This window comes from Mustela nivalis (assembly GCF_964662115.1).
Source record: "Mustela nivalis genome assembly, chromosome: 14".
Classification (NCBI taxonomy): Eukaryota; Metazoa; Chordata; class Mammalia; order Carnivora; family Mustelidae; genus Mustela; species Mustela nivalis.
The window spans coordinates 36,472,373-36,494,784 of NC_139033.1; the positions used below are offsets into that span (position 1 = coordinate 36,472,373).

The 22,412-nt window shown below is 49.0% G+C and overlaps 1 protein-coding gene and 1 long non-coding RNA gene across 3 annotated transcripts in view; one reads left to right on the forward strand and one right to left on the reverse strand.

Moving 5' to 3' along the window:
• NEDD4L (NEDD4 like E3 ubiquitin protein ligase) overlaps positions 1–22,412 on the reverse strand; it is a 340,580-nt gene that overhangs the window by 274,585 nt on the left and 43,583 nt on the right. The window lies entirely within an intron of this gene.
• LOC309848013 lies at positions 16,813–18,466 on the forward strand. The gene is made up of 2 exons (XR_014302791.1): positions 16,813–17,010; positions 17,904–18,466. It is a non-coding gene; the product is annotated as an uncharacterized lncRNA (long non-coding RNA).

A 22,412-nucleotide genomic window follows, 5' to 3' on the forward strand; every position in this document is an offset into this window, starting at 1 on the left:
CCAGCCTGCCCACCCCTGGCCAGTGACAGCCGGACCTCTGGTGAGCCCCACAGCCATCGATAAAGTTTTAAACCTCCCTGAGGTGACTCTACTGTGCGGCTGGAATTAAGAACCACAGGGCCAACCCAACAGCTAAGAGGACTGAAATCAAGCTGTTAACAAAAGGCAGGTATGGGCAGGATTATGGTGTCAGAACTTGTCCCGCCCAAGTTAGCAGCAGGCACTTGTGATAAAGGCACGTAACTTATCAGTGACATTCACCAGCCGTTTTCTGCAGCTCGGAGCAGAATAGAACACACAGCAAGGTAACCCAGGACACCAGGTCAGTGGGTCAAGATTAAAGAGTATGAAGGGAACACAAAGGCAGCAGCTGAGGAAGGAGTCCAGGCTGAAGACAGAGGTGAGGCCCGACTACAATCGACAGAAACCGGGGGAGTTCAGGCTGGGGGCAGTCAGACGATGGCAGCACGGCTGGGCACCCTTCCAACTATGGCCACCCATATGAGGGCCACACCTTCCCTCTACATCCCCCATTATTCTGGTGTTTGGGGATGTCTCCCAGGTGTGTCTGGTACCTCTGTCCCACAGAGACCATGGAGACAGAAGGACAAGAGAAGCGTGGAGCACAGAGTTAAGGTCATGGAGGGAAGATGGCAGAGCTGAAACACCTCCAAAAGCAACAAGGGCCTGGCTTCAGGAAAAGCGCCTCTGGACTTCCTTCAGTGAGGAACTCCAAGGCCAGGGGACCAGAAAGCCCATCCACAGGGATAGGAAAGGTGCTGACAAGGACTTGGGGATCGGATGCAAAGTAAGGAAGGGACAGGGACACAGAGGTGTGGCCCTGGAGAGGCACAGCGGGTGGTGTGAAGGGAGGCTCTCCCCGCTCTCAGGGCGGGGCCAAAGGTGACCTGGAATCTGCACCGGAAGAGGAAAAAGAAAAAAGAAAAACATGTTGGCAGGAAGAGAAGCCTTCATGAGAGGGAGGGAGGAAGGGAGGGACCACTGTTATTTCAGGTGGAAGGAGCAGTAGCTTCCCTCAGCTCTAGAACTGGGAGATCAGGCTTCCCCTCAGCCCTAGTCTGCTACGGCTCGTGAAGTATTTCAGGAAATTCTGAAAGATTTGATGAGGAGATTTTATGACCAACACAACAACAAGCCACAATTGAGAAGGGAATACAAGTTCACTGAGTACGGAACAGGCTTCAAAAAGGACAGAGCAGTTGAGGACATTTTTTTCATCCAAGGGAGGGAAGATTTAAAATTACTTTGTTGTAAGAAAAACATGTTCTGACTATACGCAAACTGTCGTTTTAGCGCATGGATTAGGAAGACCTTCCAGACAAACCAGGAAAGGAAATGAGAAGCCTGAGACAGCCCACCCTCGGCCAAGAGCCACATCGCACATGCAGCAGGCACGAGGGAAGCCCCGACAGACACACTTAATGGCAGTTAGTGCGTCGTGCAGCACACACACGTGTTTGTCCCACTTGGTAACAACACGGTCCGTGAACACAGCTGCGTTCACGGACAGAACAGACGAGAAAGGCTTCTAGGGAGAGCATTCAGGAAGGAGGGAGGGAGGCAACATTCCGTGTGTGTCACAGGCCAGGGTGTTGGGGTAAGCAGAACCAGAGCCACATCCTTGCCCACAATCGGAGGGAAACATTCAACGGTAACTGTTGACAGTAACTTCACTTACAGACCTTCTCATGGGCATAGTAGAAGTTTACCCTTTCCACTAAGACAGAAGAGCCAAAAATGGCCGACAGCTTCCCTGTAAAAAAAGATTAAAGCAGAGAAGCAAACTCTGCGGACACCCAAACTCCAACACGTACTGATATCAAATCAGGAAAACGATAGTTGGTTAAGCAGCTGCCTTTGGCTCAGGTCCTGGGATCGAGTCCCACATGGGGCTCCTTGCTCAACGGGGAGCCTGCTTCTCCCTCTGCCTCTGCCTGCCTGTGCTCGCTTTCTCGCTCTCCCTCTCTCTGACAAATAAATAAATAAAAGATTTTAAAAACAAATAAAATAAAATAAACTGACTGCATTATTATCTTCAACATAAACTATTCTACTTAGTAGTAAGGATGGGCTGTTTTTCCTGCTCAAAGGCCACCAGGACCTACATGAATTCCTACCTCCTCTTTAATACATGTGCTGATTTCAATTAGCACCTGGAACCCTGACCTTTAATGCGTCTGGAGAAAGTTCTCAGATGGAAGTAGTTCTACAAATGCTCTGAACTAGGAAAATCTAAGTTTGTTGTTGTTGTTGTTGTTGTTTTTAAGACTTTATTTATTTATTTGACAGAGAGAGAGGACGGTAAGAGAGGGAACACAAGCAGGGGGAGTGGGAGAGGGAGAAGCAGCCTTCCTGCAAAGCAGGGAGCCCAATACTGGGCTCGATCCCAGGACCCTGGGATCAAGACCTGAGCCGAAGACAGACATTTAATGACTGAGCCACCTAGGTGCCCCAAAAATCTAAATTTTTAAATTCTTAGTTCATCTCTCAAATATTAACTAAGCACTTGTTTTTTTTTTTTCTTTCCTGAGGCCAGGCAATGCTTCCTTCCCACCCTGAAACTCCCTTCTAGAAGGAGGGAACCCCAACCAGCATATTCCTGCTTTTACCTTCACTCACTCCACCCAAAGACAAGAACACACTGACTGTGGATAAGGAACCAGGTCAAACCCCTTCCTCTGATTCTGTCTTACCCTCAGAGATCCTCCCTCTGCTTGGTAAGGCAGCCAAAGTCCATGATGGTTCTGACCAGAGGGGGTATAAGGGCGTATTAAGTCTGCCTAGTTCTGCATTACCAAGTCCACTGGCCTGGCCACATACCCACATTCTCCTGTGTCAAGCTTAGCCCTAGTAAAGCTGAACTATTAACTCTTCTGTTAGTGTCAGAGGATGGGGTGTATTTGCCGGACCCTCTTGGACCCTGGGAAGGTACCAAAGTACAGGGCCAAGGAGTTCAGAGCCCAGAGGGTGGCTCCAAATTTTGAGTGCATAGGCCTATCTGGAGAGGCTGTTGTTTTTTGTTTTTGTTTTTGAAGATTTTATTTATTTATTTGACAGACAGAGATCACAAGTAGACAGAGAGGCAGGCAGAGAGAGAGGAGGAAGCAGGCTCCCCGCCGAGCAGAGAGCCCAACGCAGAACTCGATCCCAGAACCCTGGGATCATGACCTGAGCCGAAGGCAGAGGCTTTAACCCACTGAACCACCCAGGTGCCCCGAGAGGTTGTTTTATTTTAAATTTTCTAAAGATTTTATTTATTTGAGAGCGAGAGAGTGCGAAGCACAAGAAGGGGCAAGAGGCAGAGGGAGAAGCAGGCTCCGCGCTGAGCAGGGAGCCCAAGGTGGAGATCTCCATCCCAGGACCCTGAGATCCTGACCTGAGCCACAGGCAGGTACTTAACCAACTGAGCCATGTGGGCGCCCCTGGAAAAGCTATTCTAAAACGCGAATCCCCAAGACCTAGGCCCGTAAATTTGGATAAAGCCACCAGGAGAGCTGAGGCTTCCGCACCTCCCACAGTCACAGCTAAACCAAAAACCACACTTGGAGAAAAGCGGGGGTGTTTGTGGCTCTGTACCTCTGGGCTTTTAAAAAAGCACAATAGGTGGGCACCTGGGTGGCTCAGTTGTTGGGCGTCCGCCGTCAGCTCAGGTCAAGATCCCAGGGTCCCGAATTGGGCTCCCTGATCAGGGAGGAGTTGGCTTCACCCTCTGACCCTCCCCTTCTGGTGCTCTCTCTCTTGCTCTCTCATTCTCTCTCTCAAATAAATATATATATTTTTAAATAAATAAATAAATAAAAGCACAATAGGTTAGTAATAAATCTGAGCTTCCATTTCTGTAAGATGAAATTATTTTTACGGTCGATTGGGTGACCCACAGAAAATGCTCCCAGGACAGGAAGACGGCAGGTGAGAAATGAAAGCCCGAGCATGCTTAAGAACCCCGACACCCCAGTCTGTCAACCAGTTCAGTCAGACACCAACAGAGTCACCCACAGCCCAAGGAGCCGTGGTGGGGAGGGGGCCGGATCCCTACATGAGCACAGAGACCACGGAGAGGGGACACAGCAGCTCTGGAGAAAATGTGGCAGCGCCGGCTACGATCAAGTTCCCTAAAAATCACTGGGTCTTAACATTTCTCCTCCAACCACCCTCAATCTCCAACCCACATATACAGTTAACAAATGCACTGTCCTCTAGGGCCTGCCACACACACACACACACACACACACACACACACACACACAGAGCACTGATTTTTCTAACCTCCCAGCAGCAGAAAAAGAATCCTCTCCAAGACTCCTAATGTCAAGACAGTACAAAAGGTCAAGTTAAAACTCGCAAACTTTGTATTAGTATCATTCACGGACGTGCTCCCATTTATCAACATTTGGCTTAGGTCCCAACCTTCCAACTGGATTCTTAGACACAACAAATGCAGGATGTACCTCCTTTCCATCTAAGGAGCAATTAAAACAGAACTAATAATGAAAGTGCAAGTCATTCTTTCAAAGGTCCTAAAATCCGAATTCCTTTCTCAATTAGGGAGGTATCACCGCCCCCTCCACCAACGCAAGCACCAGAAATTAGAATTTGATTACTTCTCAGAAACTTCTACAGTTAGGATAAACCTTTAAACTAATCTTGGGAGGGCCCCTGGACCTCCCCTGTAGTATTTTAACAGGCCGCATAAATGAGAAAAACCCAAGGTAACCCACTGTTTCCTAAACAAACTAGTCTTCTCGAAAACCTTCAACCTAATCAGGTCATGAAAGCTATTTCCCCCAAGACTGCTTTGAAAAGCCCCTATCATTTTAACAACAAACGAATTCTAGTAGAGGATAATACACATTCCCAGAAGGTAATTCCACGACATGATTTTAAAGCACCTACTGTGTGTTCAGGAGGGAAAATAAATCCAAGGTCAATACCAGAAGGAATCAGTGAGCCAATTTCCTAATATCAGAAAGTGTAAGATTAAGTCCACCACTGTGGGAGGCAGAACAATGGCCCCGAACGCTGGCCATGTCCTAATCCCTAGAACCCAGGACTATCTTAAAGGGAAAAGGGGGATTAAGGCTGGTAACCACCTGACCTTCAAACAGGGACACTACCGTGATTATTCAGATGGGCACAATGGAATCATGAGGGCTCTTACAAGTGGGAGACAGGAGGAGAAGCAGATGCACCTATAAAGGAATGGTCAGAGAGGCTCCGCTGGGGGCTTTGAAAGTGAAGGAAGGAAGAGGGTGTCTGTTCCCCTAGAAAGAGGCTGGAGAGGGCAAGGAACCCAGCTCCTGGAGCCTCCAGGGTTAACGCAGCCCTGCAGACACCTGGATTTTGGCCCAGTGAGCCTCGTGTCAAACTTGGAACCTACAGAACTGTAAGACAGTAGTTTGAGGTGCATTAAGCCACCAAGGTTGTCATGATCTACAGCAGCCACAGGAAACGAACCTCTGACTTGACAGATGGGCCATTCCTCCTTCCTCTCTGAGTGCCAGAATGACTTCTTCTCTCCGTTAAGTGCTTACAAAAAGAAATACTGTTTTTTTAAACCAACTGAGCCACCCAGGCATCCAACACTGGTTTTTTTAAAACCAAAAGAGAAAAAGATAAAGGCATTTTAAAACAACAACAAAAAAAAAAACCTCTACCCAACAACTACTGCCCAGGAGCAAAACTGTCACTAGCAGTTTTGCAGGGAGCACTTCAGCTCCCAACAGAAATAAATTTACCCAAGTGTCAGAAGCTTGCAAAAACACATTTTCTAATTTGGCTGAGGAATTTTAATTATGGAAGGGTCACTCAAATATTTGTTTAAGAGAAAGGCACAGCCCTGGAAGCTCAGAGAGGATGTCTGCTGAGCCTTCACTAGTAGGCTTGCAACAGGGACAAACACGAAAGAGACCGCTCCCTGCGACAGAGACGAGCAGCTGGGACCTGCCTCGAGCAGGAGTGTGTGCACCCTCACAGAGCGACAAATAGGAAAAAAGGGTGCTGGAGCCCCCACTTACAGTCCCAGCTCCCGTGCCTCCAGTGGGGTTTCTGGGCAGGTGGATCCCTGACCCTCTGTCTCCCTGCACCCATTCTGGCCACCTCTCCCACCCCCAAACTGCAATGCATTTGACATTCAGCAACCAAAGTGAATTTTTTTTTTTTTAAGATTTTATTTATTTATTTGACAGACAGAGATCACAAGTAGGCAGAGAGGCAGGCAGAGAGAGAGGAGGAAGCAGGCTCCCTGCGGAGCAGAGAGCCCGATGCGGGGCTCGATCCCAGGACCCTGAGATCATGACCTGAGCCGAAGGCAGCAGCCCAAACCACTGAGCCACCCAGGCGCCCCTGAATTTTTTATTTATCTTTTTTTTAAGATTTTGTTTATTTACGTGCCTGAGGGGGAAAGAGAGAGCACAAGCAGGGGGAAAAGCAGGCAGGGGGAGAAGCAGGCAGGGGGAGAAGCAGGCAGAGGGAGAGCAGGCTCCCTGCTGAGCAAGTAGCCAGAAGCCGTACTGGATCCCAGAACCCCAGAATCAAGACCTGAGCCGAAGGCAGCTGCTTCAACAAATGGGCCATCCAGGGGTCCCCAAAGTGGACTTTTTTAACTGGATGATGCCATTCCCGATTTTAAAAAACCCTTCAGTGAGACCTCACTGCATCCTGAATACTATGCACATCCACAAAAAGTCCTGCCCAATCTGGCTTGCTCTCAGGAGTCCCCTCTTCCCCCTCCCCAGCCTCCACCACCCTGATGTCACTGTACTTCCTCTGAACTGGAAGAGCTTCCCTGCCTTCCGTGGTCACAGCTCCCCTCCCCTCTCCCTGGGTCTCAGATGGAAATGTCACTTGCTCTGAGAGGTCTTTCCTGACACATCCCTCACCAAAAAGAAAGTAAAACTCAACCTGGGAGTCCCTGTCATTCTCCTACAGAGGACCCCTTGCTTTCACAGCCCTTTTACGATTTGTAAGGCCTTTATTCCTGAACGGTCTGTCCCCAGCTAGCCCTGACCCCTCCAGGAAGGCAAGCTCCCTGCTCAACACCAATGGCAGACCAGTTGCTCAAAGATCTGTTCACCTAGCACATGAACTCCAGGGGATCCCCGTTTTTAGAATCATGCCCATTTTCAGAAACCATGTGATTTTACAACATGGATATTCAAATATATACTGAAAATGCATTAGACTTTGCTCACCATACACTGAAGTAGGCTCAAGAATGAAGAGAAACAGGAAACGCCACCAAAGCTCCTCATGTAAGTGACAGGCGCCCACACAGGACTAATCCTCAGTTAAGTTTAAGCTTGAACATTTCCCAACCAGAAGCCATCCACCTGGCCAGTGTGAAGCCAAAGAACCCAACCCTGAACAAAGTATCACATTTTTTGCCTAAGATTTTATTTATTTGACAGAGAGACGAAACACTGCAGAGGGAGTGGGAGAGGGAGCAGCAGACTCCCCGCGGAGCAGGGAGCCCGAAGTAGGGGTCCATCCCAACACTTTCGGATCATAACCTGAGCCAAAGGCAGGCATTTAATGACTGAGTCACCCAGGCGCCCCAAAGTATCATATTTTAAAACTGAGACTGTAGGTCTGTTGATGGAAGGTAAGCATGTCCCCACAAAACATACACACCACCACCACTAATATGGGAACACAAAGTCACAAAAGCATGAGCTGCCATCTAAGTTTCATGCTAATAATGTAATCTTGAACACGTGACACCAATGTTACTGGGAATGTAATGGTATAAAATGGCTGAGCAGCTCTTCACAGTTAAATGTAGTCAGCGTAAGACCCAGCAATTCCGCTCCTAGTATAAACCCAGGAGAAATGAACACATGTTCACAGAGTAACATGTAAGAAACAATGCAAGAAGACACACAGATGTTCACAGCAGCACTGTTCATGACAGTCGAAGTGTAAACAACCCCAATGTCCCTCAGCTGATGAATGGATACCCACAGAGCTAGAAGGGCCAGCACTGCCTCCATCTTTAGAAACCATATGGTTTTACAAGACACAGTATTCCATACCATGCAATACTCTTCACAGCAAAAGGAAGGAAATACTGGTCCAAGCTACAACACAAATGAGCCCTGAAAACATTCTGCCAAGGGAAAGATGGCAGTGACAAAGGACCATACAATGTAGGACTCAATGTATGTGTAAGGTCCAGAAGAGGAAACCTGTACCAAGTAGATTAGAGATTGCCTGTGTCTGGGGAGAGAGGGTATGAGAGGACTGGGGAGTGGGGTTTCTTCTGGAAGTAATGGAAATGTTGTAGAATTATGGCGACATGAATTCACCAATCTGTGAATCTACTTCAAGCCACAGAACTGTATACTTTTCATGGGTGAACTGTACGGCACATGAATGATGTCTCCATAAAATGTGAGTTTGACCATTCATTCATTTAAAAATACCGGTCAAAGTATAATGGTGACAAAGAAATGCTTTCGCTTGCAGCTGAACTGATCCACCTGTGTGTGCGTTCACACACACACGCACAGGCACTGAGTTTTAGTCTAGAAAAGGAGAATCCGTAAGGTTCAGCCTCTTGTAAAACAACTTGAGTCAGGAGGGGCTGGGTGACGGTAGAAAACCACCATGATGTCTCACATCTTAGAAGCCTAGGAGCAAAGGTTTCTTCCCGTGTCGACCTGAGTCTGGTCTGTATGTATGGGCACTGACCTCACTCAGGGACCCCGGCCCCCCACACAGCTGAGGTGCCCTATGGCACATACCCAAGAGCGCACCAGTGAGTCTCGCCTTGGCTCAAAAGCAATAGGAATCTCACGTGCTCACTTTCTAATTCATCTCTAGGAGGTCACATAACCATGTCTGAGCTCCCTGGGGTAGGGAGACGTAATTTCACCATCTACTCTGAAGAAGGTCCCACCTTTGGGAGCCACAGACACCGGATCTCAAGGTCTACTCCCCAGGGCCGAGTGTCTGAAGAGAGGCAGTCACAGTCACTGTCCTTTCTTCTGCAGATGGTTCCAGACCCAGAGGAGGGAAAGGAAAACAAGTGCTGTTCCCTGACAGCTCCAACTCAACCAATCTAAGATCCCAGCATCGGCTCACCCAGCACGTGTGAACGACACCATCACCCAGACACCCAAGGAGAAACCCGGAGTCCCCCCCACCCCAGGCACATCCATTCTGATAGCAGCCACTCCGACAATTCTGGAATCTGTCCTCTCCTCCAGGCTCCCGCACCTGCAGCCCAAGTTCAAGATCTCAGCTCATCTGGATCGCTGAGAATCTTTCTAGAACTCTTCTGGGGTCTCCACCTTGCCTCTTCTCCAAAGCCTCCTGCACACCACCATCAGGTAAGTTTTCCTTAACTGCAAATACCGTCACCTCTCTTCCCACCTGAAAATTCCCCGGCAGTTCCCCGCGGACTGGGAAAGTCTGTCCCCCCTTCATGTCCACTCACACACTGCTGTTCCCTAACCACACTGTGTACCCTGCAGACTCCCACAGGTGTCACTATCTTGCTCTGAAATACATTTTCCACTCCTCTGGGTGACAAATCCCTCCCAGAATTCAAAGGTCAATGCTACTGCCTGCTCCCATGTGAAACATCCTGCAAAATTCCTCTCTTTTAAAAAGTAACCCCTTTCAACACCTACATGTCAGGATAAGCACACCAAGCAACCCTCTGCGTACCCTCCTGGGCTTGCCCCCGGGGGCCAGGAAGCCTGCAGAGGGCAGGAGCCTTGCCTCTTTCTAATCCCTAGCACTCAACCACTGGCTGGAGCTCAAAACTTTTGCTGTTGTCGAATGAGTGAATTAATCCAAAATTCACTGCTATTTATTTTCCTCCATTTAAAAGTCTTTCATCCTCCTTCAAGCATCATTATGATGAGTGCTCACCACGGGAGAGACACAGTGCTAGAACCTTCACATACATTACTGTATGCACGCTCTCCATCAACTCAATGAGATATGCGTAATTATCCACTTTCCACAGCTGAGAAAATTGAACCTCTGCCAATTTATGTCATATGGCAAATCTGACAAAGCTGGTACCAATGACAAAGCCAGGATGAAAACCCAGTCAGTCTCAGCTCTAAATTTAATCTCAACTACTCCACAATTTGCTGATTAAAGTAACATTTGTTAATAAAATTAAGGCATACTTAAGAAATTTAATTTTAGAGGATTTACATAATCTGTTTATCTACAACCACAGACCAGAACAATTTTGGAGTCAGAAGCTACCGAGGGAATCTAGCAGGAGATCCCAGTTCTCTCTCCTCCGACAGAACCGCACTGTGACTCTAGCTAGATGTCAGGCCCTCCGTAAGTACTTTGCTCAGTAAGATCTCCAATGCCTAGCAAAACAAAATACCCGTTTCTTGGGCTCCCACTTCCCACCCACCCAGCCACCCAGTGCCTGCTCCCACTCACCCAGCTCTATCCAAAGCAGGGTGCCCGCACACCCCACAACAGCGCTGCTCATTCCAGACCACTGTGCCCTGGGGCAGCACTCTTCAGGCTGTTCTTCTCTGTCCTTGGAAAACCACGTCTGGAATCAAAACTCAAAAATCACTCACACCAACCATCTGCTCTGTCCGTTCCAAAGCTCCTGACTCTGCCTTCACTTGATCCAATTCCTGATTACAGATCTTCCATTCCTCTGGTTTTACTTCTAGTCACTACCTGCTATGGGCTCAAATATGTTTCCCGAAAATTCACGTATTGAAGCCCTAAGCCCCTGCATCTCAGAACATGACTGCACTGGGACACGGGCTCTTTAATGAAGAGGTGATTAGGTAAAAATTAAGTCATCAGGGCGGGTTGTAATCCAACATGACCCGTTCTCTTAGCAGAGGAGGACATCTGGACACAGGTATGCAGGAAGATCACATGAGCACCCAGGGAAAAGACAGCGTCCACAAGCCAAGGAAACAGGCCCAAGAAGAAATCAAACCGCTCACACCTTCATTTTCAACTCTGAACCTCAGAACTGTGACAAGTAAATGTCACTTGTTTAAGCCCCCAGGCTGGGACCCTTTCCCACGCCCCCCACCCCCACCCCAGAGTGGACTAACCCATTTCCCAATCTTCTCCTGCCACGTCAGTCAAAAAAGTCAAGAGTGAAGGGTCTGGAGACAAGCTCAGACCCCGCCTCCGCCCCTTTCCAGCAACGGAACCTCTGCGACACAGAGTAATTGGGACGTCATCCACTCCCCTTGACTGTTTTTTGAGGATAAATGGGATCAGGAATTGTCATGCCCTTTAGTTTTAGGACAATAATTTTGTTTAAAAACAACAACAACAACAACAAAAAACCTATCACCTGGGGCATCTGGGGGGCTCGGTCTTGGTTTGGGATCAGGTCTTGATCTCAGGGTGCTCAGCAGGGAGTCTGGCTTGAGATTCCCTCCCTCCCTCTCCCTCTGACCCTCCCCTGACTCTCCGTCAGTCCCTGCCTTCCCCTAAAAATAAATAACCTTTAAAAAAAAAAAAAAAAAGAAAAGCCAGCACTGCTCTCAGCACTTTACATATATAAAATATTTAATCCTCATAACCCTGTAACGAGGGTCCTTAGGTCGCCCATTTTACAGATGATTTGCCTCAAGTCACAGCTCATTTGAGAAGCAGAACAGGCCCTACAGCCAGGCGTGCAGCACAGCCCAGCCCCGGGGGTGCGTGTGCCGGACTCTGCCCCACCACAGTGCAGGGTCTGCGTCTTGCGCTTCCATCAACACACAAGTGCCTGGCAGTCAAGAGACTAAAAACAGTGGGGGGCTGTGACCTCCCCCAAGAACAGCAGTCTTTAGGGGTTTTTTGTTTTTAATCTTTCCACACAGTGATAGATGCAAAACTATCTTAAATACCTACAGATAAACTGGCTTATAGTAGGATTTTAAAAACCTGACGTGGAGTTAGAGGCAAGACTGAGCCGTGGGTACGCAAAGGAATGCCTACGACCCCAGAATAAATTCCCCCTCGCTGTTCTGGGCGCAGAATCCCAGCGTGAAAGCTGACCAGGACGGTGTCCCAAAAGCCTCAGGCCATCTCTGCAGTAAGAACGGCCCCACACAGGAGCTGTGCCTGAGGGCCACCTGATACCTGGGGTCAGGCCAAGCCTGTCCTTTTTGCTGGACACACATCAAACAGCCAAACTTAGAGCACTTTTCCTTCTACAGGGCATAATGGAAACTTCACTCCACGGCCAGCTGCTGTAGTCACTACTCACTGGGTGTTCCCAAGTTGCCTTTTCCAAGACAGTTCCTGAAATCTAAACCTTCTGGAAGGCTGGCCCTGGAAAAGGCAGAGTGTGCTTTGTAAGCCCCGCCTAGGACCCCTCCCGGATGATTTCTTGTGGGCTGGTTTTCCTATTCTTTCCTTCCACAGAGCACCCCGTCAGAATAGGCGGACTACAAGAGACACATCCAGGACGCTCGCCCGCAGAGGGAAGGGTTTGTACGGCAACCACACGTTACAATGGACAAGAATCACACGGACCCACGTACATGGTGAAATACAGGCACAGGCAGTCCCAGTCTTCAGGGCAGCATGGGACGAGAGAAATGCCCACAGAAGCAGAAACTGTTCAACACGAAAAGCTGCAACTGTCCCGTGACCCTTAAATGTTTGTCAAAACATTGAAAACTGTCACTTATAAATGTATAGGGAGAAGAAAACGTGTCAAGCTAATATTAAAGTACAATGCCATTTAGGACTCCAGAAATTGAAGTGTTTGATTTCTTTGTTAAAAAAAAAAACACAACAAAACCTGGGGCACCTGGGAGGCTCAGTCCATTGGGTGTCTGCCTTCAGGTCGGGTTATGATCACGGAGTTCTGGGATCGAGCCCCACATTGGGCTCCCTGCTCGATGGAGAGCCAGTTTCTCCATCTGCCCCTCACCCCACTCAGGCGTGCGCACGCTGGCTCGCGCTCTCTCTCTCTCGCAATAAAATAAAATAACAAAACCTATCAACACTTTAAAAGTGCTTGCCTTCTTCTTGAAGCGTAACTTACAACACTAAGAAAACATCTACCCTGGCTAATTGTAATACTATTTTTAACTGACCGTGAAATTCAGATAATAAAAAACCAAAAATGTTTACTTTTATGTTTTTTATTTTAATTCCAGTGTAGTTAACATACAGTGTAGTATGAGCTGCTCATCACGAGTACATTCCTTCACGCCCTTCACCCATCTCACCCTCCTGCCTCTCCTCTGGTGACCATCAGTTTGTTCTCTACTGTTAAGTTTTGTTTCTTGGTTTGTCTTTTCGGTTTTGTTTCTTAAATTCCACAGAGTCAAAATCACATGGTATTTGTCTTTCTCTGACTTACTTCGCTTAGCATTATATGCTCTAGCTCCATCCATGTTGCCCCAAGGGGCAAGATTTCGTTCTTTTTCGGGGCTGAATAATATTCCACAGTAAGTATACACCACTCTTCCTCATGTACTGATGAACACTTGGGCTGCCTGTATATCTGGCCATTATAAACAGTGCTGCTATGAACACAGTGTTGCCTGTATCCCTTTGAATTAGTGTTTCTGCACTTTTGGAAGTAAATACCCAGTAGTGCGACTGCTGACCATAATGTAGTTGAGGAAATTCCACAGTCCACAATGACTGCATCAATTTGCACGCCCACCAACAGTGCAAGAGGGTTCCTTTTTCTCCACATCCTCACCAACACTCTTATTTCTTGTGTTTCTAATCTGAGCCATTCTAACAGGTGTGGGGGGGCGCTCACTGTGGTTCTGATTTGCAGTTCTGTGATACTGAGCACTTTTTCATGTGGCTGTTGGCCATCTGTATGTCTTCTCTGGAGAAATGTCTGTCCCTGCCTTCTGCCCATTTTTTCACTGGACTGTTTGCCTTTTGGGTGTTGAGTTGTAGAAGTTCTTTATACACTTTGGATACTAATCTTTTATCAGACATGTCCTCTGCAAAGATCTTCTCCCATTCAGATTACCTTTTAGTTTTGTTGATTAGTTCCTTTGCTGTGCAGAAGCCATTTATTCTGATATGGTCCCAATGGTTTATTTTTTGTTCTTCCCTTGCCTCAGGAGACTAGAAAAATGCGGCTATGGCCAATGTCAGAAATTACTACCTGTGCTCTCTTCTAGGATTTGTATGGTTTTAGGTACAAGTGAACAATTTAAACTTAAAATGAAGGATTCAGAGGCATTTAGCACCTTCACCATGCTGTGTCACCACCTCCTCTGTCTAGCTGAGGTATTTTTAGGCCCTGAAAGGAAACCCTGAACCCATTAAGCAGTTAGTCCGCCTTCCCCAGGCCCGGACAACCACGAATCGGCGTTCTATCTCTACGAATCGGCGTTCTATCTCTACGGATTTACCTCTTCTTCTCTAGATACGCCATATAAATGGAATCATACAATACACAATCTCTCATACCTGGCTTCAACTTAGCATCATGTTTCCCAGGTTCATGACCACTGTACCACGTACCAACACTTCATTCCTTTTCATGACCAAGTAATACTCCCGCTGTGGGTAGGTACCACGATTTGTTTACGCCACCTTCTCAGACGGATGCCTGGGTTCTCATCACCTTTCTGCTATCATGTGAACACTGTTGCACCACAGGCCACAGTCCTTCCTAAAATGGAACACGTATGTATTTTACCTTCTGCACTTTCTATGTTGGGAAATAATCTGAGAGTTCCTTGAACATGAAGTGTTTTGTTTTGGTGTTTCGCCAGCTTCACGTTCTCTGGGGGATCCTTCTCTCCTTCACAACCATGTTCCTTGTTTCCATGGGTAGCTCACACTCCTCCCTTCTCCCAGGCTGCACTCCTAGTCCCTCCGAAGCGGGAACAGCAACATTCCCAGGCAAGAAATACAAACTACTCCTTCTGCAACTCCACGTAGGTTGTAAAAGACACTTCCAGCATTTTGAACTTCCTTCATGCACTTTCACCTTTACTGGCCAATTTCTCCACAGTTTTTGCTATTTTTATAAAATGTCATATTGGTTTATACCTGAAAGACAACAAGGCAACCCAGCCACACACTTTGCTGCCTGCGCATGAACAGAGTGAAAAGGTGCAGGAACCAATCACCACCAGACTTTGAAAGAAGACGGGGTGTGACTGGTTCCCGATCACAGATCAGTGATACATGCAGGGAGTCACCGACTGACACCCTGGCCGCAGTTAACATTGGCAACACAATGGGGTAACCGACATGTGAACTGTTGTTGGGGGACTGGTATTTTTTAAAGGGTGATCACTGAAATTCATGCATATCAGAACTTTGCCAGGTGAGGACCTCCTACAGATGTGGGCACGGAGTAACAGACATACATACGCACAACACATAGATTACTACCTACAGTACATAGCTTGAAGGTAAGTAGCATTACAGCAAACAGCGACGCCATTGCTCCATGGAGAAACTAACACGCAGGACACGGTGCCTCCCTCCATTCCATCCAGCTCGTTCTGGGTACCAACTCGCTGAGCACCCACTGCGCGACAAGTCAGGACAGTTCTCCCCTCAAGCAGCAGCCTCTTCAACTTCTCTCACTCACTGTGCTCTCAGACACCGAATCAGGAGCCAGCTCTGAGTGCAGGAACAGACTGAGCAGCTTGGAGACAGGAAGTGCCATAGCCTCAAACCTTCAGTATTTTTCATTGACTTTTTATTTTATTACATTTCATATTCTAAGAAGGAACAAAATGATGTCAAAATTGGTCCTAAGGGAGGGCGCAGAGAGAGACTTCTGTGAAACGAAGTGCAGGATGTTTACCCTACAGAATTCTGTCCTATTTTCAAAGGCCAATTCGGTTCACTTTCGGGTTCTGATTGGGTTACAAAGTTAGTTTCAGGTGGGTGAGCTGTTAACACTAGTTGGATTTTCTTTTAAGTCAGATTTCCTATGACCTAGCCCTCTGTAAATCCATCATGGGCCCCAGTTCTCCAAGTGCTCAGCCCTCCCCTGGTAGGAAGACTGCCTCTCCCACAACAGGAATGCCATCAGGATGGCCGCCATGATGAAAAGGCAAGGAAGGGGAGAAAGGGAACTGTATGCCTGACCTTATTTCAAAACGAATTACCAGAACTGAAAAAAAGGTTAGGTAAAGAAAAGCAAAGAAGGATCAAATTAGACTTTAAGGTAGTTAGGTAGATACATTTAAAAAAAAAAAAATTAAAGAAAAAAAAACAACCAAGGACCATGTCTCATATGTTCTGACACCTCCTGATCAACACCAGCTGCTTCATAAACGGGTTAACCCTTTGCGACTACACCAATTTAAAAGAATACCCTCATTCATTTCATCATGAATAATTCACCGACTTTCCAAGATGCACCCAACATGATCCCATGCAACAGAAAGAATAAGTCTCCCACTCTGACCCTCCCTTTCTCTTGGTTTACCACTGACCCTTGAGATGAAGTAATTGACAAGGGGAGAAACAAGCATCTGAAGGGGCTTAAAAAGACATGTGTCCTGGAATGACATAGGGAGAGAATTTCCATTTGTGAATACAGTTTCCTATTCCATGATATCATTCAGCAATCTACGATGTGCGGGTATGCGAAAATCTAATTTGTAAATGGAAACTCGCAGGACCTCAGAGCAGCGATGAGCAACACAGTCGCTTGTTACTCAAATAACACTTGACACTGGGTAAACCGAGAAACACTGATTTGAAACCTCAGCCCTCATTACCCAAAACAAAGCACTGGCTCTTTCCATGACCAGGCACTCCAGACACCAAATGCAAATTAAACCAACAGAACAAAAACCGTATTCACAAAGCACAGATTGCAAAAGCCTTGTTCTAAGTTCAGCCATTCACGGACCCTGAGGAGTACAACGCTGAGAGCGAAACACAGCTGGGTCGCCGGGAACATGCCCAGAAGCCAGGCTCCTTCCTCAACCAGAGACGTTTGACGGCACTTATCCAAGGCTCCTTAATATACGTCGCCCTCTCCGTTCGCTCTATCCTGTTGAAAACTGAAATTCCAGCTGAAAGACTAAGGTGTGCATTGTGGCTGGCATTCTTTGAAGCTATAAACTTCCTAGATCTTAAGTCAATTGTTTCTTTTTTGCAACAGCTTCCTCCTCCAACATCCACTTCTATCAACTTCCCTCTATCAGCAAGGTGGGAAAGTAGTCCCTTTCAGAGGGCCACAACAAGGCAGAAAATGTGCTGTTCTAGGCCTTGTCCTTTTCCCCCCATCAGGGAGAGTCTGATTTCTAAGAGTCAAACCCCAGAAGAGAGATCTGGATTATTTCCGCCAAGGTGGACAGAGCACTAGTCAGGACCGGAGGACCAGGCAACATTCTCAGTGTAGGAAGAGCTCCCAAGTGTGCTTTAGTCTCCCCATAAAACCTGAGTTTAGGATCATGGATGGGCTGCTGTGGAAAGTTCCTTTGGAGTCTGTTCAACAGAATCACCTTGGCAAAGTCTCTTGACCAACCATCTCTCACAAGGAAGGGCCAGATAACTGACCTTACACTCAACTTGTCACTCTAGCCTGCAGCAGCAGAACGAGCTCTGGAAAGCTACAGTCCAACAGAAGAATCCTCAGCTTTCCAAAAGGACTTTCAGAATCAAGCAGGATGCTAAGAGGCCTTAGGACGCTGCCACCGGCCCAACAATGTGCCCCACCCCCAACCCCAGGTGCAGGCTGGTGAAAGGCTCCGGCATCTATTCCTCAGCAGCCTGAAAGAGGGGGGCCCTTCCCCCCACTTCCTCCCACTAGCTTGAAAATGCGTCACCTCAGCCAGCTGCTCTGTCCTAGATGCCAGAAGACCCCTAGCCCCCTCAATTCCATTTTATATCCCTTCCCTCCTAATTCCATCAATCATTCTCATTTTATTGGGCCGAAACCTTCATTCTGAGCTATCTCGGATTATTTTCTATGGCAGGCAGAATATCAAGCAAGAGAAGCAGAGCATCACCTCTTACACAACTATAATTCAAGCTGGAAAGCCAAGTCATCAGGACAACTCGTCTAATGAGAGAGACCCGGTGCTTCCTGAGAACACCTGACAGACACAGGCAGGCAGGGTATCCCCCGCTCTCTTCCACGTGTGGGGACAGAGAGGCTCAGGAATGAGAGGAAGCTGACATGTTTTTGAGTCTAGTAGGTACAGCATGGTGGCTGTGAACCCCATCTCCTGACCCGACGACCCTCGTGCCCCCACAGGGAATGCCACACACCCAACATCTGCTCCTCCCCGACATTCACGTGTATTTCTCATTCCCAGTGCCTCTGGGAGGCCATGAGACTGTGAGCGTGGAGCCGTCATGAATGGGATTCTGCCTTGACAGAAGTGATCCCAGAGAGCCTGCCTGTCCCAGGTGAGGACCCAGTGAGAAGGCAGTGGCCTCTGGGCCACAATGCAAGTCCTCACCAGATACCGAATTTGCCTTGATCTTGGGTCCCCAGCTCCAACTGTGAGAAATAAACTTCTGTTGTTTACAAGCACCCCCGTCTGTGGTATTTCTGGTACAGCAGCCTGAATGGATTGGAGAAGGAATCTAGAATAAAGGGCATTCGTTACCTTTGGTGGGGCTCCAGAAATGATTCAGGGAAGGGTGTGGGTTTGTGTGAAAAGACAGGAGATGAATACAGCAACAGCCAACATCTGAACAGCTCTCGCTCCCCGAAAGACACACAGCCAGGAAGGGGCAGAGACAGGACAGTCGGGGAACCCTGCTTCTAGCTGCTCAGGGCTCCTGTGCCTATATTCCACGTACCCCATGATGAAAGGGCCAGAGACGGCGCAGATTTGGGAAATAAAGAAAAAACAACATGAAGCGGGAATCAGAGGTGGGGGCATGGCTCCAGAAGCAACTCCAGCTCTTACAGGCCCAGGAGTCTGTGCCACCTCAGGCAACAGAGGCCTGAAGGGAGACCCCGGAGTGACATCTGGCATCCTGGAGGCAACATGAGTATGGCCACTGTGAACGCCCTTCCCACACCTGCAGGAGGCAGCCACACTGTCTAACCCTGACTCCTGTCCCTGGCTGCCGGCGCTCCCCACCGGCGCTCCCCACAAAGCACTGGGCCCATGAGCCAGCCCCTCTTCACTCCACACCCAGCCCTCCTCCCCTGGACTGCAACCCACCACTCCCCCTTTCTCACGGCCCTGCACCCCACCTCTGCCAGGCACCTCCCCACGATTCTAGGACCACTTCTGGGTAAAACTAAGGCATGTGGGGGATGGATGCAGGAAGCCACTCACCAGGACAGCTGTTGTTTCCTGCTTCTAAATGCTCCCTATAAACCCCTCCAGCTTGCAGCTACCTCCCCCAGGCGAGGATTGGAGAGGGCTCCTGTCTCTTGCTCTCACCAGGTGCACATCTCTCTTCAGCGTTCTGCCTCTCCTTTTGGAAGCTAAGGTCCTCCACGTCACCTAAGACTTTAGATAACGCATAGGTGTCCAGATAAAGATAAAGACTGGAGAATTCCTGCCCTGGGGCTGCAAACAGGGCCAGATAAAGCGTGAGCCTCTGACCTTTCGCTTCTTGATGACCTTCACCCATTAAAAGTGGAGCCCCTGGTCTGGTACAGTATTAACTCCACTACTCCCCGGCCTGCTCTGAGTTCGCTGTTCACCCATCACGGGACTGGAAGGCTTCTCCCACTTGGAATGGTCCCTGCGTAAACCACCTGCCTGCCAACCGCAAACTGGCCGGGAGAGGATCCGGCAGCTTCTCCAAGTTCTAAAGAGCACTTAACGCGGAGCTGGCACTAAAATCTCCTCCTGACAGCGACTTACAATGGCCGTGTTTCTTTCCTATTAGAATGAAAGCCACAGAGCCTGTCATAAGTCTTGGAAACAGAACAGTCCTCATGCATTCGCCTTTTTTTTTCCCTTTAGTATCTTAAGGAAGAATTCTAAATGGTTTACCTCTAGAGATGCCATGCTTGATTTAAAATTTTATGAAGCACTGACCTGAATGGTCTGCAGATTAGAACCTTAACTGGCTATTACAACCCTATAGCAGAGAAAAATCTCCAACTTCTGCCACCTGCTTTGCCTCCACATGTCACTGTACAACACTGATAATGACTTGGCAAGGGTAAGAAGAATGTGCATCCCAACACATCGCACTCCATGATGTACAGGCCTTCAGGACCGATCAATTGTATTTTTCCACTGTAAAGGAAGAAACCCATTAGAGCAACTGGGAGCATGGACCTGGTTTCTGAATCTGCGGGCGCTCCTGGTTTTAAACAAAAACCACAACGTGCAATCGAGATTCACCGGAGGCAGGGCTCCATCTGGCTGGTTCAGCATCACGAGGGAATGAATGACAGATCAACCATTCCCGGTGCAGGATTCACAAATCATTCTCCCTACACAGCTGTTGGCTCGAAAGTACCCTTGCAGATGAACACAAGGACCAACGTTAAAGAGTCTACCAAGAAGCCCCCACCGGGAAGAAGCAAGCTCATCCCAATCAATGCCGCTCCAAAATCCAAACACCAAAAATGTTAATTCCCAAAACCTAAAGCCTGAAACTCTAGATCTTGTAAGTCAAAGCTTTCTGGCAGAATTTTTCTTTTTGAGAGAGGGAGAGTATGCACGTGGGGAGGGGAAGCTGCAAAGGGAGAAGAGAGAATCTTAAGCAGGCTCTACGCTGTTTAAGTGTGGAGTCTGGCGAGGGGCTCAATCCCAGGACCCTGACGTCATGACCTGAGCCAAAATCAAGAATTGGATGCTTAACGGACTGGGCCATCCAGGCACCCCTTGCTGGCAGAATTTAAAGTACAAGGCACTATATGTTAATAAAAGAATAAAAAATTAAAATAAAATTTTTTTAAAAGTACAAGGCACACCTTGTTTTAGCTTCAATGTGAACAAATGCTCATAAGAAACAGAACAAACTGTGGACACAATCACAGGGAACGTGCAGAGAGGTCACACCCTGAGGATGACAAGCCCTGCGGTCTCAAAGCCCAGGAAGGTAAGGATTCCGGGTGATTCTGGGAGGCCGCCATCGGCTGACCTCGTACCAGAGTCTCTCCCTAGGCCTGTCCCATCCACATTCAGGCCAGAGTGAGCCCTGCGGGGCCTCCGCCAGCCAGGCCCAGCCAACTGCCCTGTCACGGGTTCCCTGCAGGGACCCTGTCACTCCCCGGCCTTCAGAGCCGGGCCTGTGCTTAGCTGCTCACAAAGGCCAAGGAGCCCAAAGGATGGTCCATCCTTCCACTTTTCCAAGTCGATCCTACCCCACAACGTCCGCTGAGACCTCACTGGCCCACAGCACAGCCCGGTCTCTTAAGGGGCAGATCCTCCCTCCCAGGCAGCAGGGCCCCAGCCTGCCGCAGCCTCTGTGGGAACATGGGTGTGCAAGACGGGGAGCGAAGCCATGTGTGAGACGGAGAATGAGCAGGATGGGAGGAGGCAGGCCTTCCCACCACCCACGGCCTGTAGACCCTCCCCAGCAGGCCCTCGGAAGCCGGGCTGCTAAGTCAGACCCAGCTGAGTGCAGTGGGGGAGCAGCATGGCTTGTGGCTCCACCGATCCCCATGGACAACCAGCCTGTCGGGGGCAGAGAATGGAGATCGGCAGCACCGCGCTGGGAAGAAGGAAGAAGAGGAGTCATGATCACCTCATAACACCCCCCCAACTCGTAGAACATCTAGAAAAATGTGGGAACCTGAAATCCTAACGATGCACGTGGCCCCTTCTCAGCTGTCAACACAGCAGTCAGGGAAGGCCAAAGACACGCGGAGAAAAAGGCAGCACCAAGCCCTTGTTTTGAGGCCAGGAGCAAGGAAAGCCGTGTCCGTGTTCCTCCTGGAGGCGCTCCTTCTAGCTGGTCCCCGGAGGGAGAAGCAGGAAGGCTGGACGGGCCCACACGCTTCTCCCACAGGCGCCGCTATCTTCAAAGGTGAAGAAGGGCGTCTGCAAAGCTGCACCTCATTTCTGGGGCCCCCAAGATCCCACTCCGTCCAGTCTGGCCTTCCGCCACATGACCCCTGCCGTGGGCACACCGTGCACCACGCGGAAAGTCCACTCTGCAGAGGCGGAGTCCACGGAGAAAGGGAGAGCGAAGATGGACCCTGAAGGGGGAGGAAGGTTGAGCATAAGCCCCTCAGGCCAGCGAGGGCGGAGCGAGGGCGTCCCAGGCAGAGGGCAGGGCTGGCAGGGGGGCACAGGACCCCCAGGTCACATGGGAGTTGTTCAGTGAGGCCAGGGCAGCCGGAGGTAAGAGGGCAGGACTCCGAGGGGGGCGTGCCGGGAGGGGGACCTTGGAAGCTGGGCCAGGGAAGGAGGCCCTCACTCTACAGGAAGCACAGACAGGAGGCTCCGGCTCCGGGTGTGCCAGAGACGGCCCCGCCGCGGCTGTGTGCGGGGAAGGATGAGAGGAGGGAGTCAGGCTTCAGGAAACCGGGCCCTGATCCCTCCTCGACAGCT